The sequence below is a fragment of the Erithacus rubecula genome (genome assembly GCF_903797595.1).
Source record: "Erithacus rubecula genome assembly, chromosome: 20".
Taxonomy (NCBI): Eukaryota; Metazoa; Chordata; class Aves; order Passeriformes; family Muscicapidae; genus Erithacus; species Erithacus rubecula.
The window spans coordinates 7,913,925-7,936,616 of NC_136672.1; positions in this window are offsets into that span (position 1 = coordinate 7,913,925).

Here is a 22,692-nt window from a genome sequence, read left to right on the forward strand (position 1 = left end):
AATGTCAAATTCTCAGATGTACTGTCAACCTTAAAGAAAATGAGCAAAGTTAATTAAAAATCCCACCGTTTCTTTGACTCATTACCTGAGTCACATCTTCAACCTTGCCACTTTTTATGTCTTTAACACTGAAATACATATATCTTTTACATGTATCTAATAATTTATGTTATTCTTTATACACATTTTACATTATACATTTTACACTGAAATACATTATATCTTTAGCACTGAAATACAATGAACACTTATAAACTCCAAGAAGTTAGCAAGATGAAAGCCCAGTGCCTGAAGAAGTCATCCATCAGCTGTAGCAACAAGAGACTCACAAAGTCTGAGGAATCCCTGTGCAATACTCTCATGTGATAATGACAGGCAGATTGCCACTTACTGGAATCACAAGATGCCTGAATCCACTCCCATATTCCCTACCCAGTGAGGACAGCACAGACCCGTTGGACTCCAGATGTCTGTAACTAAAACTCTCCTCACATTGGGCTGGCACATTCACCCCTTGAATTCTCCATCTGCTCCGGATTTGTTCCTTTCCCCTGACCCCCAGGAACACAATGCTCCCTCCTGACTCTCAGGGTTAGAAGGAAGCCAGTTCTGGCCACAAACCATTCCCATAGCTGGCAATGGCCATTTCTTCCTGGCTTCAAAGGAGTGGCTGTGGACAAGATGCTGTGTGAGAGGGCAGGTTGGGCTGCCCTTGCCCTCCTCCCAGGGAGCCAGGCAGGCTCTGTCCAGCAGCAGCCCCTCTCCTCCCAGCAGTGCCTGCATTGGTTGTGCATTTCCAAGGATGAACGATGCTCCTGAATCCCAGCCTTGACCACAGCTGATGAAACTCACAGAAGGCACCAAACCCTCACACAGCAAGGACAGACCTGCCAGTGCTATCCTGTGAGAAGGCTTCAGCCAAACCACAACAAAGTCCACCATTTCCATGGCTTTGGCTGAGGTCTGCTTTAAAACCCTTCCTTTTCCAGGACAACCCCAGCCTGGACCCATTTGGTTCATCACAAAGTCAGTGATTTCAGTAGTAGGTGTGTTTTGGCAAAACTAATCACAAACAAGGGTAACTGGGAGGCTCGAGACATCCCTACCTGTCCAGCACACAAATAACCCTCTGGCTGTGGTTCTGCTGCTGCTCAGGAGGCTCTGAGGGGTTCAGCAGCAGCTCTTCCCTGCCCAGCACCCCAGGCAGGTACATGAACTGGCTGACCCACCGGACTCTCTTTCAGATACATTTTCTATTATTAAAGGGTTTAGCCATTTTACTGTTCCTTACTTGTTATTAACAAGGTTTATCATCGAAGTTTGTCACTAGAGAACAGGCACTTATACTGATGAAACAGAAGAGAACGGGCCAGCTGCTTCTCTGGTGTTGCCTCTCATTTTTCAACAGTGGCCAAGGACGTGTAAGAGCAAGCAGAATCCACCTCAGTAGTTTTGCAAACTAGGCTGTCAAGCTCCAGTGCCAGGAAATCTACCTGTTGCAAAATGCAACCTAAACACCACATCATTCTAACATCTGCACTGCCTACTCCCAACTAGGTTTAATACACACTGGCCTTTTTCAGCACAGCAACGTGGTCTGTATTTAGGCCCATGTGAGAAGTTTAGCAACCCTCTTACACTGCCTTTTCCCAAGAGATTAGATTCTGGTTATAAAATTGTATTCTGGAGTACCATTTTGCAGAGACATCCCCTTAGCTCAAGTGCAAATAGATTTTGTTAGCAGAGTGAAAAATCTCCATTTCAGCACTGAAGTGGCCAGACTGTGGCACCAGTGTCACCATATCCCAAAGTGGTTTTTGCCTTCTCATCTCCTCCCCTAGACCCAGCAGTAATGCTGCCTTGTTTAAGGGTCACTGAAGGGCAGTGGGAATTTTCCCCATCACCTTCAGAGCCCCATGAAAACATCACTCACTGCTCCATTTGCATTTGTTTACTTTTTTCGTACAGTATGATTTCACCTAAGTCAAGCCTAAGCTCAGATAGCCAGCTCTGTTTAGTAAAGCACTGTGAACATAAGCTTTAGGTCCCAGGATTTAAGAAGAGACTTAAAAGCTTGGCAGATATAAGAACTGTGCACCCATTTTATTCATTATTCATGGCCCTGATGGTGCTGGAGCTGCCTTCACAGAGCTCTTCAATACTGCTTTTGACATGCAGAATCACCAGCCCTTGCTGGCAACCACAGCAATGCCCCTCCACTCTGGGAATGCATTATTAATTGTGGAATTTGGATACCAGTGGATGTCCTTACAGTTTCCAGACTCTCTCAGCAGAGTAAGCAAGGCCTATAAAAGGGCGCTTTGGGGCTATTTCCTGCTTAGAAAACAGAGAAAATAAAAATTCAGCAATTTAGTCCACTTTGGACCTCTCAAAGACTGAAGAGGAGGCTCTAACCTCAGCTCCATCCAGAACACATGCCGAAAAGTTAATGGGATTCCTCAGCCATTCCCCAGCAGGGCTGAGATCAGACACTGGCCCACACTGTCTGGGGCGGGAGATATTCTGAGCCAGACTCCTCACCCTCAGCCTTGGGAACGTTTTCATAATGGAACACGATGTTTGCAAAAACTAGTCCAAAGGTGGCTTCTGTGTCTGTAAATATGTCAAGAGCGAATTGGCAAGGCGGCTTCTCCATCCCTGGAATGCGCAGGAAATAGCTGCGACTATACTTATCCAGAAAGCAAACAGCTTCATTCCCACCACCAGAGCGACCCCTGACATGTCACAGCAGAGCTGATAAAAGGCCAGAACACACCGTATGCCCTGCAAATGGCTTTTAAATCTCAGCCCAAAGCCTTTCACGACGAGCTCATTAAGAGACGAGCACTGCCTCAGCCTGGCTGTGGTCACAGAGCAGAACGGGAGGGAATTGGAAGCACTTCCCTCTATCCATGTGTAACCTCCCAGGCAACGTAAACCTTCGCTTTGCTTGCCAATGTTGCCACACAAATCAGCACACCAGACTTGGCAGGAGTTTAGCCAAATTTGGCACAAGCTCCAAGTCAGCTCATTCCACAGTTGCTCAGGAAAACAAATCTGTATCATGAAGGTTCTTCAGAGCACTCATGTTTGCGTTTTGGTTCTGGAAGAATTAAAAAAAAACCAGGCCAGATTCTGCTCTGATTGACTTTGGTACAAAGCCTGAGTAATTTTAAAGGCTTTAATCCTGCAGGTTAAACTGCTCTGTAATCAATCACAATGCGGTTCTCAATCTGACAAAAGGGATGATTAAATTAGGTGAGATAAGGGGTTTTTTACCATGTCATTAGCATCAAAATATAACCTATGAAACTTAACACCATTTCTAGCTGAGTTACTGATTTTGCTAAATTCTCTGTCAGAACCTTTATTTTAACAATCTTGTTTAAAAATAGTTAATTAACTCTTGGCAATTCTCCACTCTGCACTGAGAATAAATAAGCAAGAAAAAATATAATTTTGTTTTAATTTTGAAATAATTTTCTACTTCATAGCCACTGAGAAGTGTTATTTTTTGACTTGTGATTTGATTTTTTCAAAAAATATTACTATCTACCTGTGAAAAGCTATCAGTGCCTGAAATTTGGGGTTGTTGCTTTTTTTTTTGGTAAGGAAAGAGACATTGGAAATGTACTAGTTAAATTTTGCAATTAAATTAAGTTAAATATCTGACAGTACTGTTTTGTAAGGGATTTTAAGAGAAATCAAAATTGGATCAAAGTTATGTTCAGTACTACAGCATATTTACAGCAAGGAATTTATCATTCCTCCATAAAAGTGGGTTAACTTTGATAACCAAAAAATAGGTCTAATTTTATTTAGAGTCTGATGAATTTCACTAGTGAGGACTGCATGCTATTCGAACCACCTACATTTTATATAACATCATGTTAGTTAAAGACCTGATGCTACACTTTGTACATGAGCCAGGCAGTGACAGGAACTCAGAGCAGAGCAGAGTTACAGCCCCACGATAACATCCAACAGCACACAGCTCCTTAAAATACCTAATGATGTGGTTCCTACTAACCACACCAACCTCTAGGAAATGGATTTTCTGTATTCTCAATGCTTACAAACACTATGGCTGTAAACTGTGCCCACTTCAGATGCCAGAACTGAGCATCCTTCTTTGCAGGGATGGGTTTGCCGATCCCGTGAATTCCCATCCAAGTTCATGGCACTACAAAGCAAATTGAAACACAGCAAAGAAGCAGAAACTTTGAGGAAGAAGATGACAATCTGGGAAAGCAGGGAAGATGCCAACCCACATCAAAGCTGTTTATGAGGCACAGTCACAAAATCTGAGAAACACCAAACATCGAGATTCAAGCATTAGAAGTTCGTGTCCTTGTGGCTTTCAGGAATTCATAGGAGCACGTGTCAGGGAGGGAATGAGAGCTGAGCTCAAACACAAGGGGTTTCAGAAAAGGATATTTCAAGCATGAGTTCTGTAACAGAAAAAGTAGCATGACTGGAAATCATGTTGTTAGTATGATAACAAGAAAGCCATGTTAGCTTAGTGTGGTGTTTGTGTGAAGCCTGTCAGGGGCATTTGATGCTAAATAATCCCAATACTCAATAATTTGGAGATAGATCATCTCCTTGAAATTAAGCTAAGTATAAAACAGAAGTTGCCTAAAATAGGGATTTGTGAACTGCAGTTACAGGAAAAGAAGGAATGTGACAGGCCAGTACCCCACTGCCTGGCTGGTGTGGCAAGGGACCAGAGATCTCTGCACTACAATCACATCCCCACCACATTACACATTTTCCTTTTTAGGTCAGTCAAGCACCATCTTAATGATTATTAAGACATTTCTGCCACCTCCCCTTTTGCTGAAGGAGGCTCCAGAACCCCTCTGTTCTGTACTTGGAGACTGTCCTCTAGTTTCCAACTTAAATTCATCCATGGCCAGCTTATAAATACTTGTCCTCTGGCCAGAACTGGGGTTCAAGCTAATTCAAACCCATTTAAATTAATGAGGTTTTTTTCCCCATTGACTTCAACAAGCCTTGAATTAAGGCCCTGTGTGTAGACAAAAAGGTTTAGGGCAGTTTTTGTAAGAGGAGAGTTTTATCCTGTTGATTTTGGCCTCTCTCCTCAGCCTGCTGTGAGCTGTCTGCCTTATTTTAATGCTGTATTCTCATCCTGCTCTAGTGCAAAACTCCTATTGAAATCCAGGATGGCCTTGCCAAGTTGTTATTAATTACTGTGGTTCTCGAGGCACAGTCCTGCAAACTGATCTGCATGAGCTCAGAGCTTTCTCTTCAAGGATCTGTTTTCAGGATCTGGGCTGTAGGGCTGCAAAACTGAGCACTCAGGGGACCCAATGTGATGTCGTCCAGCTCTGCCACCCCGGTGCCACTGCAGCCCCAAGGAGTTTGCAAGCCCAGCACTGCTGTTTTCCTTGGAAGCCAGGGAGGGGGCCAGCAGGGAAACAGTCCTGCACAGCCAGCCTTGCCTTGAACACAGAGCTCTCTGGGCCAAAATAACTTTTTGCTTGTTGGAGTTCAAGCACAATTGAGCTGTGCTGGAGGAGGGCACGGCTGAGCTCTGCTCCTGCAGTCGAAGGGAAGAGAGCTGGGTTTTGAGGAACAGCAACTGCTGTGGGATTGGATTTCTGTGGCTGGAGCATGGAATATTTCTTACCCTAAGAAATGGCAAGGTGTCACACAGGATGCATGTGAGGTCAAAAATTTATCAATATGTGGGCAATTTATTGTATTTCCAGCAATGGGAAATCCTTCTTTTATTACAAAATGGGATGTGGATCCCATGCCAAGTATTGAACCTAATACTTAGTGGTGCCAGGACTGTATTAAAAGCAAGTTTTGGGTACATTTGTGTTGTTCATTTTAGCTGAATGGTGAAAAAAAACCCGGGAAAAGCTTTGCAGTGGAAACAGATAAATCTCAACTAATTATTGAAAAAAGTTATGAGCTCTTCAATTAGATCACAGGCATTTTATAAGGCAAGCAGGTCAGGGTGTACTTTATGCCTTGAACCTGAAATTCTAAAACTGTCATGTGGCATATCTGCATTGAGTTATGTAGGATGAGTTTAGATCTCACTAATCTAGCTAGTCAGATGCCTGTAAAAATAAATAAGAACCTAAAAAGAGTGACATCAGCCATAACTGCTTATTCTGCTCCAGATTTGGCAGGTAAAAATCAGCAAGAAACCAAGTGCATTATGCTGCCTGGGCTCTGAGCCTATTTCTCATCATGTAGGGAGCCAGGCCAAATCCTTGACACAATAGCAATTTTTGCTCAATGCCAACTATTCCCAGCCTGGCAGTGCAAATGCAGAGCTGGCTCCTGAGGTCATGGAACTGTAATGGAATCCAAAGTGCAATGAACATCCCTGCTTCAGGAGGGGAAATGGCTGTTGCATGTGAGGCCATTTCCACTGGATTCAAACTCATGCAGTCAGGAGTTACAGTGACAGCAGACAATAACATCCTGAATTGAGTCACTCCTCATGCCAAGCCACAGGTAATGCATGGACCAGTGGCCTAGAGAAAGGCTAGGAAGCAACTGTGTCAGAAGAAATGCTCAATGCTCCAACTCCAGGTGTCTTTGTGAGCCATGACACAGCAACTGCCAGTCATGGTAAGTGGCAAGTGACATCTATTTAGATGAGCTCCACTCAGTCAGAGCCATGATAACAAAAGCACTTCACCTCACTATGCCCTTGCATGGAGACAGGAACATCTAACAGTGGCACAGTAGAGTTCAGCTGTTAGGCTGCTACTCACTGCAAACACAGAGAGCTTCTCCTCATCTTTATGGATGATCATCATGTCCTCTATATTGAACAGTAGGTGGAATGACACTGGCTTAATAATAAAACCTACTGAGATAGATAAGCTAAGAAATAAAATTATATATCTGCTACCAACCAGCACACTGAGCACATCTTCTGTTTGAAAAGGGAGATCCTTGTCTTCATGCTAGAGAGTCATGGCAAGAGAGATCAACTTGCTCAGCTGGGAAGACACCAAGCCCTTTCTAAGTAATTCAGAGTCAGAATGTCCTTAAAACTCATTATGGAAGGAATAACAGTGTCCTCAGAAGTGAATGAATGTCCTGGAGCACTCAGAAAGGCAAAAGGCAGCACTGCTGAGCACTTGTGTCCACAACACATGGGAACATGTTGGTAGAAGTAACTGTGGGTATTGTCACCACAAACTATGGGACATCCTCACCCACCCACCTCCACCCACAGCTTGTCACTGACACCAGCAGTGCCTTTACCTGAAAAGGGATTGAGAGGCTCCACTGCACCATGAGGCAGACAAGGAAAACAGTACAGCTCTGATTTTCAGGTGTTCCTACCTGCTTTTTTATTCTAACTGTGTTGGTGTTCATTTCTCATGCCCATTCAAATACCATTTTAACCAACAACTAAATATGGTAACTAAGAACAGGACACTAAGCCAGCTGCCTAAAGCACCCTGATTCACATCTCTCTGAATGGCAGCATTTGTACAGACTGGGCAGAGGGGAAAACAGGTTCTTCTCCATGTAACCTGGCCTTGGCAGCAGCAGCTTGTGTGATTTCTGAAATTCCACTGCCTAGCACCAAGCTGGCAAGAGAAGAAATAGCCTCATCACTCTCTCTCTCTGCTAAGGGATGCGTTCTGTATTCATTTGCAATCAGGAGAGAGAAGAAAGAAGAGTTCTTTGAGCTTTATGCAAAGTAGATTGAAAACTATCCAACTATTTAAAAATTACTTTAAGAAAACCCCAGAGTTTCAGTGATGAGCCTCTGCACTGGGAGAGAGCTCCCACTGCCTGGGGGATGTTTGAGCTGCCCCAGGACAGGCAGCCCTTGGTGCACAGCCCCACTCACATGTGGCCAGGGTGATTCTCCTCTGTTTTGTGAGCAGGTTTACCAGCACCAAAATAACTCCTAAATGCAGGTGTGACCCAGTGGTACTTGAGATGTGATTCAGGGCAGCCTGGCCCAAAGACAGGACTAAGAGTTTGCACATGGAAACAGAGAGGAGTAGCTGCAGCAACAAGTGACCCTGTGAGAGCTGATTCATGTCTGTAATCTGCTCCACATAGGACTCACAACAGTTCTTTCCAAAGATTAGGCAAGAGTATTACACTTCATGGCAAAACCACCCCCAGTGACTGAGTGGAGCAGTCCATGAGCAAAGTCCTCATGGGAGAGCAGATGCTGGCCTTGGCAGGTGTGTTCGAGAGACCATGACCTGCTCACACCCCTCATTTCCAGAGTGCAGCACACACAAGGTGCTCCTCTGCCCTGGTGAGGAATCTCCTGCCCTCCACTCTTCCTGCTCAGCTGAGTTAGGTGGGAAAGGATTCCCAGCACCAAATAAGCCTCAGGCAGACAGCCAGCTTTCCAAGCCCCTTGCTAAAGGGGAGACCATGCTTCTGCTTTTCCAAGTGCTCTGTGATCTTGCACTTGCAAAGCTTCTGGAGGCTTTTTCCTCCCACTGCACATTAGCAATTCATTGAGTGGTTTCTACAGGTCTGAAATGGAACAAGACAAACTTTTAACATACAGAGTGGAAGAACTGCAGAAGCCTTGCCAAGAGACCAGCATTAAGCCCAGAGCAATGGGGTCATGAAACTGCTGCACCCTCCCAGCACAGCACAGCCATGGTGGTAAAAAATGCTGCCACCTCCTGAGGATGAAGAGCTGTACATCTTCCAAAGCTCCCCAGACATCTTATTAGACTCAGGAAAGTTACTTCTCTTTCCCAGTCTCCCTCTCTGTAAAGTGGTGATAAAACTTCACAGGAAGCTCAATTAATTAAATCTGAAAACATTCAAATACAACAGTAAAGATTCTCTGTAAATATTCAAACCCACAAACAAGCCAGTATTTGTATGGGAGGAGAAACCATGGGTGGGGCTGAGAACATCCAGAATTTTGTCTCCCCCAGCAATCTGCAGTTTCCTGGAAAAAGGCTGTACTGATACATGCACCATTCTTGTAATGTGAATTTTGTTCAATGGTCTAGTATTATTATTTCTAATTTTACTAATACTGGATACAAAACCATCTGTATTCTTGAAAACCTGCAAGTTTACAAGCTCTCACACACACAAACAGAAGCCATTTCAAACACCATGCTGTATTTAGAAGGCTGCTTTGAAAATGTGGCTCTTAGAATCACCTTTGGTTGCTAAATAAACTTCTCTGGAGTAACCACAGCCTGCACAAAAATAGTTACAAAACAGCTTCATGACTTTAAGTGAAAATGGGTGTTGGTAAGAAGCATGCTCAATTTTTCTTCACTGAAGTTGAAATGTAAAAAAAAATACAATATAAGCTCTGTAAGCAGATTCTTCATGGCAAACAAATATGCAGAGATGCAGAAAATGCTAAGTGATCGTTTTTAGAACATTTATTTTTGGCAGGATAAACACTTTCAGACTCTAAGCAACTTCTCTGTGTGTACAGAATCTCCAACTGTGAAAAGAAAACAAATAGCAGAGTTTCATTTGTTATAATCAGGATTTTTTTCATGACTGTTTAGAATAAAGTTGGATCACATTTGGAGTGGCTTGGAAATTCATTGTTTAGGCATTAGTCTCCAGTGGTAAACATCCTACAATATGTGTATAATACAGCAACTATTTTTGTACTTCAAAGCCTTCCCTTATATATTGGGAAGGTGCAGGATAAAAACAATCTCTTCTTTTCCTTTCTAGGGAATGATGGTTTCATTGCTTGATTTCACCTATAAGAGATCCCTGATTATCCCTCACCAGACTCCATTTATTCATGTAAAAATTAGCCCCAAACACCAGACTGCAACTTGCACTTGAGCAATCCAACACTCTGGAGAAACAGAAGTACTGGAGCCTTATCACTCCCAAACTCCTTGGGGCACAGGGCTTTTTTAAAGACAGGAACTCACTGTTGACTCTTCAGGACTGAATATCCTGCAGATGAGGAAATGTGGAACAAGGACAGACACTTGGCTGGTTTGAGTGATCACATCTCCATGGTCAGTGCCCGCTGCCCTCCCAGAGCAGCCACTTCCATTGTTGCAGAGGAACAGAAAGTAAGGTCAGGAGCAGGGTTGAAAGCTGCATTTTCTCATTTTGAGCAGCCTAGTGGAAATCTGGCTGCTCAACCCTTCTGAAAACACCCAGCCCAAGTGTCCCACTCTGAGTGTCCAAGGATCCAGCAGGCAGAGTGAGTCAGGGCTCTGGGAATCACCAGCCTGCCAAGGTCACGTAAGTCTGTGGCAGCACAAGTAACAGGATCATCTGGCTCTTCTCCTGCTTCTCAGCCACAAAACTTGCTTCCTCCCCTAACAATTACATATGTGGGTTTCCTTAACAGTTTCTTTTTACATTTCAGTTTAAACAGCACAGGGAAAAGGAAGAGGAGACTTGATGTGGAAAATTAGTTTTGGAAATGTTGAGCAGTGAAGACTTGCCAACTTCTGTTCCTCCAGTCAGTTCATTGTCAACGCTCTCAGCTCTCACCGAAATGCTATTTTTAGGCTGTACGTCAGATTTCACAAGTGAGACTGACAGGATTTTTAGAAAAATCTGAGGCTTTTCCCTGAGAATTAAATGAGAAAAACAATGTGGCAACACTGCTTCCCACTTTCTGCTGCTGAGGCTGCACCACAGCTACTCCAGGGCAAAGCTCCAAAGGGACCCAACCACACAGGAGGAGTTTTTCCAGAAAGCATCAGGGGATTCCCAGCATGAGGGAGACATGCAGGAGATCCCCAGCAGGGAGATGTGCAGGTCTTTTACACCTAATGAGACACAGGAGTCTGAAAATGTTCTGAGGAGATGCTCTGCAGCAAATCAAAGCACAGACACAGAGCAGGGCTTCAGAAAATGCATCTTTCTAATAAAATCCCCCAGCTGTTCTGGAGCTGCCAGGTGGCTCCTTAGGGACAGAGGCAGCTGCAGAGCCCCTGTGCCAGGAGCTCCCACTGCTGCCCCAGCCCAGCTTGGGCATAAGGGCTCCCCAGACCTTCACCACCACTTCTTCCCACTGCTCAGTGTCATCTGCTGAGCTGCAGCTTTGAATGAGAAGCCAGGAATGCAGAGGTGGCACTTTCTGCTGCAGTGAAGGACCAGCAAAGCCTGGAGGCAGCAGCAGGCACTGTTTGCTAAGCACCTGTCATGCTGTTGGACATGCACATTAAGAAATTAGAATTTCTACATGGTTATTTCCTTGAGCTGACAGGTGTCTAAAGGCAGTTTCCAGCTCTGCTTGCCATCCAAATATAAGGAACTTAGAGCAGGTTTAATTTTGGATTTTTTTTTTATTTTAAAAGAGAGACTCTGTGTTTAAGATCTTTGCTAAGCCTGTTTTGATGAGACCACGCACATATTGATAGCCCTTGCTGACAGAACAGGGCTGCAGAGAGGGCATCTCATCCAATCCCATCCATATAAACCAATGGCTCAACCAAAAAAGTATTGCTGTAAAAAGACTTATTGCAATGCTGCTGAGCATTTTTTTTTCAATACCCACATGGATATTTGAGACTGCTTGGTGATGATGCAGATTGTTTTGAATATTTCAGGGTCATTTATTCGTAAGAGACTTTAGGCAAGTAATCCAGCCAAATTTCAGTTTGCAGATCAGCTTGTCTAGATATCTGACCACACAATTCTACAGAGAAAAAGTGGTGTCACTGTGTTAGCTGAGGGTGGTGACTTCACACAGGTGTAACTGAGTGCAGAATCTACCTCTCAAGAGTTTTCTGGTGCTTCCTGAACCTGACAAGATTAATTTAGTGATTTGGAGATCTGTTGCCAAGCCCAAGTCCCCAGAAGACTGCACAGCAATAGGAAGATTAAAAGCAGATGGTTCAACAACCATGGTTTTCTAGTTAAACTTTAACAGACTTAAAATTCTTGGGCTTCATATAATCATCTTCATTCTTTCCTTCAATTCAGTGTGTGTTAGTATCTTTGGAGCACTTCCTTTGGATATGAAGCCAAACATATAATGATAATAATACAACCTCAAAAACCATACCTTTATGATAGGCTTAATAAGAGGTTAAGGAAATGTTGACTCTAGCTCAACAAGGCTCTGTGCAATTAGACCATCTCCATATAGTTGATAATTTCCATAAAAGGATGCTGGAATCTAAAATATGAAGAGACCATTTCCAGGAGGGGCTTTAGCAGATGACCCTGTTAAACCTAATTCAAACACTGTTGCAGTTGACAAAGGGTCTCCTCTATGAAAGTGAGGCATTTAAAAAAGGTCAGTGTGGGAGTTAATGGTCACACAATGCTCCTGATTTTCTGTTCCCACTGGAACCACTAAACCCCTCTGTCAAGTTTGGCAGGAGTAGGGGTGATGTGGGTCAGGCTGTCAGCATCCCCAGGCCTCTGGGGATGGAGAGGAGCAAGGCAGGGGCAGTTGGAAGCAGTAATAGTTCTGGAAATTACCTAAGAACCTTGAGTTTCTCTGTCTGCTCTGGGCTCTCTCCTCTCTCCCCACTCTCACTTCAGCTCCTATAGCTTTGACCCATTCCAGGCCAGCCACAGCTTGTGGTGCCACAGTCAGGCTCCCCCTCAGGCCAGTAGGATCCAGACCCTAGCCAGTCCAGCTTCAAGTCCTGGGATGATCTCCTCTTTAGATCTTTTCATCTCCAGTCCTAATCCTGAGCATTTGTGTGACTGAGACAGAAAAGCAGGCACATCCAAGCAAGCATGTGCCTGGCTAGTGAGTTGCTCCAAACTCCTAATTAACATCAGAATGAAGACAGGACAAGTGTCTCCCATTTGTCTACTAGAAATCTTCTCTCTCTGCAGAAGTGGCAGCTAAAACAATCCCCCAGACACTCCACATGAGGTCCAACAAACACCAAGTACAAATCAAATACACAGAAAGTCTTTGCTGGAAATTTCTTCCTCTGCAGTGTCTTAAAACGTCTTTATAGCACCAGAACTCATTTTATGACCACTTCATGCAGGCACTGAATGCCAGTGCTGAGCTACTAAGGACACAATGCCCTTTCTTCGTGCCACCTGCACTGAGCAGCCTCAGGATTTGCTTTCCAGGGGTAATTTGGGTCAGCCTTCACAGAAGCCCTCAGGGGAGGAGGACACTATTTCTCTCCATGAACAAAAAGGTGCTTTAATAGCCTTTCTTGCCCAAGTACCTGTGACACCAGGGCAGCATTTCTCATTACCAGCCCCAGGCTCCCCGAGGCCTTGAAGATATGAGTTTCCATCACACAGATCAGGAAACACACTGCACGTGCCAGAATAAAGCACAAGTGTCTGCAGTGCCTGACACTGCAGCCTTCACCCAGAGAACACAGCTGGCCTGATTCTTCCCATCCCTCAAAAGAGACTTGCAGGAAAGTTTTAGACTGTCCCCAGTGCTCCCTAATTCTGGGTGCCCACTGTGTTGTGCCACACCTTGTGCTACAGTGAGTCCCACTTTACCCTCTCCCAGCATCCCTTTGAAGGCAAAGTTAGTTGCAAGGACAAAAAAACTGCACCTGCAAAAGCTGAGGAGATCTGCTTTGAAAAACCAAAACCCCAAAATGCATTTGGACACATGAATAGAGCAGCCAAACCTCAAGTTAAATCTTCCATATGAAGTGTAAGGAATCAAATAACCATCCAGAAGAGATGTCTGCAAAATAACTTGGCTCATAACATTTTCATTTGGGTTAAATTAAAATAATTGTAAATCTTCAGTGCACAGCACGAGAGCTGCATTCTGTGTAACACTGTACGTATCCTATTAAGCTTTAAGTCAGTTCAATCCTACAAAAATGCTTTGAAAACCAGACTGAGTTGCCCTTCCTTGGGTAACCAATCACACTACTGCAAGAAAGCAGAAGAGGCTTTGAGAGTGAATTTTCTCCATTGTAGTTAACCAGAGCTAAAAGAGGCAGGGGAACAGGAGGGGCAGAAGAAACATTCCTTGGAACAAAGTGGAAAAGCATCATTAAACACTGATCTCTTGAAGCTGCACTAAACCTCAACTGTGCATCAATTGGAAGCCAGTGCCAAGTTGACTATCCCAGACACAAAGATGGTTCATCAAATGATCCATTGGCAATGGCTTACATGTTGTGACTTCCTGGGCATCCTGGAGGTTTCGGGGATGAAGGTGTCTGGTCTCCAAAGTTCTTCACACAGAACTGAGCCCTGCTGCTGTAGCTCAGTTCTGTGGGAAGCAAGAAACCTTGGACATTGTGTACCAGCTTTTTGCTAGATAGAAAACCACCCTCATTCACAACCCTGTTAAATTGTATATCACTACAGATCACATTTTCATAATACCAGAATGTTCAATCCCACTTTGGAATGGGAGTTTACAGTGCAACGTGTGCAGTGGCTCCTGAAAACTGGCCAATTCCTGCCACTCTTTCCCTCATTTTGGATCCTTTTGACTAGACTGTCCTGTCTTAATAACCTGAGGGCATTCACAGAATTGGTGTGAGCACAGCACAGGAAAACTCAGCTGTAGCCATGCCAGTAGATCAGAGTCACCACTACACCTGGGTCTTTCTGAAGCTCTCATTGACTTTGCAAGGCCTGGGATTAACCAGTATATGTCTCCAGTCCAGCTGTAAACAGAATGTCAAAACTCCCATCCCACACTTGCTTTGGTATCAAGTGCCAAACCTAATGAGGGTTTAAGAATCTTTACTAAAGGTGGCATAGAAGAGCAAAAGTCAATGATTAATTGGCACAGTTCTGCATATTAGTTCTTGTAGAGAAAGAGTTCAGAGTAAGTTAAACCTCAGAACATGAATTTTTTTCCAGAGCTCTTTCTGAAATTGCTCCTTCATATTGGTGCCAATAAATCTTACATTCCAGCTATGCTTCTCTAATAGATACAGGCATAAATTTTTATTTCTGGTTGGCCAGATTAATGACAAGGAAAAAGGGAAGAATAAAGCAAAAGCTGCATCTAGCACTTATCTATCTCTGTCCTTCTTTCTCATTACTCCTGCAACTCTCATATTTAGAGGCAGCTGAGCTCTCCACATGCAGTTTTAATGGAACACCTATCTCTCAGCATCCAACTGCAGAGTTCAGCTGGGACCAGAGTTGCAAATAAAAACCATTGTACTCTTTCTGAACAAGCACAGCAATGACAGTGCAGATAATACCTTGTACAGCTGAAACAAGAGCCATGAAAAGATTTCAAAGAGCTTTACAGACATTCATAATTTAAGACGATCCACATCCTCCTAAAGGTGACACTGGATCCTCACTTTGCAGATGAAGAATAGATGCATTAAAAAATTAAGGGATTGAGGGACATGGAAAGCAAGGTAGCACTGAACAATGTCCTGCTCACATACATCACAGCAACCAGACCTTGTGATGGTTTCTGCAGGCACACTAACCATTGCCACATGCTGCTGAAGTTTGCTTTATCAATTTTTCTGTTTTATTTCCTAAGTTACTCTTGGATGCTGTTACCCCATCCCTATTAACCTCATCTGCTCTGCTCTGGACCCTATGGTTTCACACCAATAGCAATTACACAGCCTGCATCACCCTTTCTGGCAGCCCAGGGTGGCACTGGAGACACCATTCAGGCATGACCTGATTTGGTGAAACAGCTACAATGTTTTAGTTCTTTTTGATATATTATACACTAGATGTTACAATTACTAATTAAGTGCACCCTAATTCTATTGTGTTTCCACTTTCTGACAGGGTTCAGTGAGGTGAGCTGTCCATTCCAGAAGGAATCTGGGGTGCTAGCCTTGTTAAACAGGGCCTGTTTTAGCCTAGGGCTTTCATTCAGCACAGATTCTGTTTACTGAGTAACACTCAAGGTTTCAGACCCCAGTTTAGAAGTTTTAATTGATGCAGACAGGAAAGCTGGATTAGGGGCTGTTTCTCCTGATGGATCTCTCCCTGCAGACTGTGAGACTGGGGAGTTTATAATCAAAGATTTTGCTCTTCACTGCCATAAAATATATATCGTCTTGCTCTATAATTAATCCCAGTGAAATGAAAGAAAGCAGCCTTAATGGATTCACCTGTTGTGGAGCAAAGTGCAAAAAGACTGATTGAGTCTTCAGAGGTGCAGTTTGGCTTTCCCAATGTACCTCTTTAATGAGCATCTTGGACACCACAGAGCACAGGACAGGCCAGAGAGACAAGAAGAGGCTTCTACAACACAGATAGAGGTGAAGCCACACTCCTGTATAACAAATTATAAATGAAGAAATGAATAAAAAGACTGTCTGTCTCATGAAAAGCCAAACCCAAATATGAGGCCTACTCCAGCAAAAAATAAGCTAAAAGCAGAGAATCCAGTTTGCTGGCCACCTTCTCCCCTTCCTACTGTTCCCTGGTCAAGGGCTGAAGGAAGGTAAAATCAAGGTCTGCTCACCAGTTCATCACAGGAATAAACCCTGCACAGGGATTACTCTGGCCAAAATCAGACCCATGATTGGTGCACAAGGGAAGTGGCACAGTCCTTGTGCAGGGCAATGAAGGTGCAGCCTTTCCCCTCTCCAGGAATGTCCAGCCTCTCACGTGTAGGCCAAGCCAAGGGCACAGCCAAGCACACACACCTGGGCCTGGAGGAGCAGCAGCAGGAACAAAGCAATGCATGGTGCTCAGAGATGGCCCTTTACCTGCATTTTCAGGTGCCTCTCTTGAGCAATTCCAAGAGCAGCTGCCTGTTGGTCTCTCCTCTTACCCAAAATACATCCCTTCAGATTACAATTTCTTCAAGAGAATTCTTCAGATTACAACTTCTTCACCTGAGACCGAAGAGAAATTAGTTACATGTTCCATGAACTTGAGAACAGTGAAAATCCTAAAAGACAGAATTTTCCTCACCAGAAAACAAGAAAACTTCCTCAAGGTTACACTGGCCCTATGCTGAGGACACAGGCACCAGATAAGCCATAAGGTGACAACTCAATCACAACACATAAGACTCAGTAAATATACAAGAAAAAATTACACTACAGATGCTGGTAAATAATTGTGCAGCAGGACTGAGCTGAGATAAAACATAGACAGTATTTTGGAGATGAAATAATGGTATTTTTATACTTCAAAAGAGTAAGATAAAAAGCTGAGATTTTACTGATGGATTTTAGTTAAGGAATTAGTCATCATTATACAATAGCAATTTCAATATCCTGGCACAGCACGTGTCACAAGAAAATCATTTAAAGTTTGGATATGTTTTAGCTGTATCAATTAAAATTGTACATCACAGTATAACATCAGATAGCAAAACTTATTCCAAGCAAGTATTTATATAGAGCTATTAAATGACAAGGATTTGGTTTAATTGGTGAGTAAATGGAGCTGAAGTTGCTAAAGTGGTCTCTAGCAACCAAGAAGATCACTGGGGCAGAACAAATTGTTTTACTCTGTTTTGTGTGTCTGAGTTTTAAGCCTTCCAGATGCAACGGTAAATGCAATGATAACATTGTCTAATGAAGATGGGTTTAAATAATGAGTTTGGGGTGAGAGGGCAAAGCAGTCACTTGTGTAGCAGTATCTCACCAGGGAAGTAGAGAAGCTGACAGATTTTCTGCCTGGAAAGGGATGTAGAAAAGTGGATCACTGAGATAAACTAATGAAACTTCTCCAGAAACAAAGGCATCATTTAGATATATAGCACAGTTTTACACAGAATCAGTGATTTGCTGCAGCAGCAGGTAAATTTAGTGGTACTGTAGGCAAGAGTCAAAGCCCTAGTAGATGGTGAAAAACACTTGGAAAATATGGCCAAACAAATCCAGATTTGTTACAAACTTTCATACATAACTTACTTGAACAGACAAGGCAATGCAGCGCTGTCCTTTCCAACTGAGCCAACCCAGAGACTGCTCTGGCAACGTGGACACATCCTCACAAGGCCTGAATACTTCCCTTAGCACCACTGTTAGCTGCAACCATCATCTGAGCAGATCTATGGCCAGGATAATTTACACCAGCTGGAAATCTGACCCACCTAGTTAATGCAAGGGAACAGGCATGAGTTCTTTCCTGCTGCACTGACTAAGATCTCCCCAGCCGTACTCTGAGAACACTTTAGGCGTTGGGATATCAACCACAGAAAACTGAGTGGAAATCCCCAGGCAGGAATAAAACATATGTTTAATAAATGGTTCTACAGAAAGAGAAAAAAAAGAAAAAAGAGAGAGAGGGGGAGGAGGAAGAAAGGAAAAGGTTTGCAATTGTGAGATCATAAGAGTTTGACCATATAAGTGATGACTAAGTGTAATCTTGTGTTCAAGAAGATGAAGAAAAACATGTTTTTGAAGCTGTTGAGGCTGATGTTCCCAGTCAACAGATACTCCTTTATTGGCCTGTGAGTGACCCTTTCAACCTGGGCTTTCCTCCAGCCCGTGGGTCCATGGCAATGACTGGAGGGGAGAAAATCCCCGCTACTGGCCAGCTATGCTCCAAATTACCTTACTCAGCTGTGCCTATAAATGTAATTGCATGTTTCCTTGGAATTGCATCAGAATGACCTGCTCACCCCTGACATAGTTCATATATCTGTGATTTTTGTTTCTGTAGATAAAAATCTCTTTCTTCTGAGTGTATCTGAAGATTCTGTAAGGACAGAGTCAATTCCCCACTAACCAAGGAAATATACAACCAAATGTGAAGAGTGCAAAACAGAGGCAAATTATGTCTTCAAATGGACAATAGGAATATGAAATATGGACAAGTTTAGTGTTGCTGGTGAGTACAGACCACAGATTGACATAAACTGGCAGACCTGCACCAGGCAGCACATGTGGACATGCCACACTGAGCCCAGCTCAGCATCTCCAGTAGCTGATTTCCATGGGGATACTGGATATCGAGATATCTAATTTACACTGGTGGTGTACAACAGTGTGAACAAACACTGAGAAAAACCCAAATTCCAGTTCAGGTAAGAGCAGAAGTATTTCCTGCTAACCCAGAGGAAGTGCCTGTCAAATTGAGTAACTGAGAACTCTCTCCTGTCTCAGCTCAGCCTCCCTTCCCAAATTCAATTAGCATTCACTCTTTCTCATGCCCCTTTTCTCTTTCCTGGCTCTTCCCCCACAGGCTGAAGGAACTGGTTATTGTAGTTTCTATGCTAAAAGAGTCCTGCTCTATCCCAGAGCAGCCCAGACAGAGATGTGGTCCAAGCAAAGCAAAAGTCAAGCACAAGCAGGGGCACAAGAGGAGGACATTTTGGTGGCTCTGATGAGAGAAGAATGCCCTGGTGCAAACTTAAATTTGAGTCACAGTGTAGCAGGGAAAGGAGAAGATACAAAGCTTCAGATGTCTGGAGGACAGTGTTTGGCAATACCCTAGGAGATCTAGCTAGAAAAATTAGAATCTAAGACAAAGGAAAGGTATGATTCAGTTCCAAGATGTGTCAGGTTAGCCACGAAGGCAGATGCAGACAAGAGAGGAGAAGAGGTGACAATGCACCTCCTTTGCTTTTAAAAGAAAGGCCAGAGTAGAAGAAAATCAATGGAATATAACAGCCAGTGAAATAAGTAAAACATCTGGGAAGTTATTTTCTTGGTAACAAACTAATGTAAACAGACCTTTGTATTAGGATATAAAAGTGACTTGCACAAAGATGTAAGTGAACTCCCCTCATTCAAAGGCTGCTGTGGGCTGGACATTTCCATGGAACTCCCTCCCTGGACCCACCACTGCTTCCTGTCGGGCCCTTCACACGGCAGGGCAGTCCCTCTCCTGACAATGACTGAGGCTCAGGACTATTGTAACCAAAAACCAAAATGTGTTCCCATTAAAAAAATCTGGATGATAGCAATTAATTCCACATTTTTGTGAATAAATATCATGTGTTTTGTGCCAGAACACTTTGGCTTGTTCACAGAAGCTAACAGTGACACATAAATCTATTTTCCCTGTTGCTCAACAGACCATCTTGCTCTGCAGAACAGCTTTCACAGGGGGAAAGGGTTTTTTCTGTTTTCAGTCAGTACCTTCAAAGGTCTTTGCTCCACATCTTCATGTTGACCTGTGGGTTACAAATTGCACTCAGAGCTATTGATGTTAAGGTAGTCCTGTGACTGCCTTGTGCTTTTACCAGCCACTGATATGAAACAAATTTATTTCCAAGAGCTGCCCCACCATTTCCCAGGAGTGATGTCATTCAACTGGAGTCAGTGACCAGGATTTCTCCCCCCTCCTGTAGCCAAACCCAGCAGAACAGATGTGCTGTGAGCATCCCTGACACCACAGCTATGCTGAATGACCCATCCTGTTCTCCCTGTGGCACTGGTAGGAAAGAGCTCTCCTCTGGCATCAGTGATTTCAGTTAATGTGGAGCAAGGAAGGACCAACACCAGAGCAGAGAATGGCCAAGCCATTCAGAAAAAAAAGAAAAGCTGATATACCCGTCTTTTCCCAGCTGTGTTTACTTTTTTACTTACAATACTGTGTTTACTCTGCTGATTTTGGTGTATTGCATTGCAGGAGTGTAAAACCAAAGGAAAGCTGTAGGATTCTGGCTGTTCTGAAACTTTACAGATGTTTTCTGGCTTTATGTGGGAGAAACATCACTATTTCATTGACTGAACTCTTTTTTGTTTTAATATGGAAAATCTCAGTGGCACTTCACTCCATTTTTTCTTCTTTAGTCATATGATAATGTACACTTATAACCAATGAATCATCCCCCCAAAAAGTCATAAAGAGAAAAATAGCTTGTATGTATGTCTCAGCGGTCAATGAATCATTGACAACAGGTATAATGGGAATAATTATATACTGCTGAGAAACTTTACCCAAAGCCCAGCTCAGAGGCTAGTTTCAAAACTTCTGAGCTGTGCAGTTGGATCCAAGGCTGTGAGTGCCAGGTTAGGAAGCAGCCAGGAGAATTTCAGATTTGTATTATTGAAAGGAAATGTCTTCCCCAAGTGTCTGTTATGTGTTGACAAATTGTTTATACTTAACCAAGCAATAATAATGAACAGTCTAAATAGACATTGATTTTTATGTTTTTAATTCACTTTTAGTGGGAAAATATCCTGGCAACAGAAACATGGATGTTGAGCTTTGGATGCTAGCCACTGCTTTAGAACTATGCTATTTTAAGCAGCAATATGTATTATTTGGTAAAACAACATATATTTTAGGGTCTAATCCTGGAAGCTCCAACTCCAATGAGCTTCAGCCTTCCAATCAAAGTTTTTGGAATTACATATATGAATGTAAATTTGTAGCAGACTGCATCCAGACTAAAAAAAAAAAAAAAAAAAAGTTTCAGTTTCAATGCGTTTTGTCTGCTGGCTTCCTAGAAATAGTTGAAATATAAATGTGAGGCAATTGCTCCAGAACACAAGTGCACAATCCTTCTCTAAGCCACTTCAAAGAACTGGAGCAACTAAAGAAGACAAGTCCAAGACCAAGTCCAGCTCCAGAAGAAGGCTTTGCTTCCCAGTGCAGGGTCACTGGCTATTTTGAAGAGCATCTATCACACAGAGCAGTCAGGGCTGCCTCCCAGGGAGGCTGGTTCCACTTTCCACCTGGATTAGTACCCTGGGCTGAGCTCAGCCCAGTGCCAGCTTTGGCAGCCCAGAGATCTTGCACATCACTGTGGAGGCAGACCCCACAATCACCATTGGGAACAAAGACAACTATTTTTTCTCAGATCTGCCAAAGGCTCTAAGAGAGGAAAGATGCACAAGTGTGCCTTCACAATAAGGCAGCTGCATCCCCTTCCAGCACTGCTCAACAGGAATTCTCCTAAAGAACAGAATTCCTCACAGAAGGAAAATTTGCAAAATAAATTATGGATGAATCAGATCCATTGTGGGCAGCATGAACCCTGCCATCCACCAATGGCAAACAGAAGCCTGTAAGCATTTAATAGACTTTTCCTCTCTAGTATCCCAACAGTGCAAGAACATGGTGATCAGCCCCATCCTGCTCTGTCACAGCAGTGCAGAGCTGTGCACCAGCACCAGCCCTTAATTCAGTGAAGCTGTAATTGCCCATACCTGGGAGGAGATGGTGGTCACAGGAACTCTTTCAGTAGAGACAAACAGAAACCTTCTGAGAGCAAATCTTCTGATCCATCATAGATATCTGCCTTAGGATAAGCTGAACCACCCTCTGGACATTCCCATTTCTCCTTGTCAACTGCAAAGGGAGCATGGCTGCAGCTGTGGCCAGCTCAAACATAAATGTCAGACTCCTGGATGCCTTGAGATGGAGCAGAAATATTTCACCTTTAGCTGAGAAAGCAGTTGAAGAGAGATGGGTGGCTGCTGTTGCATTTCTGGGAAACACAAGATATTATACGACCTGTTAATTTATTCCAGAGTTTCCCTTTATGCTTTAACAATATTGTTCAGCATTCAATTCAAGTCATAACATTTAATGACTTGTGGTCAGCCCAGCTTATCCTGCATTTCTGTGCCAGCTTAAAAAATAAACAAAGCTGTGTCTACTGAGTGGCACAATCAGAGGGATTTACCCTGCTCCTACCACAAAGCATGTATCAGAACATACCAACACAATTCCAGCTCAGTTCAGAGAACGTGGGACTGTTCTTTACATCCTGCTATAGGAGTCTGAGAGAGTTGAACAGTTGGTTTGGTATTGAGCATCACTCTTCAGGGGATATGAATATTGAGAACAGCTTCAAATTAACACTAATTTCATTTCAAACATGCCCAGTGGCCTCAGATAGGAGATGCAATGTGCTGGGGGCTGCACAGTTACTTGGGACTT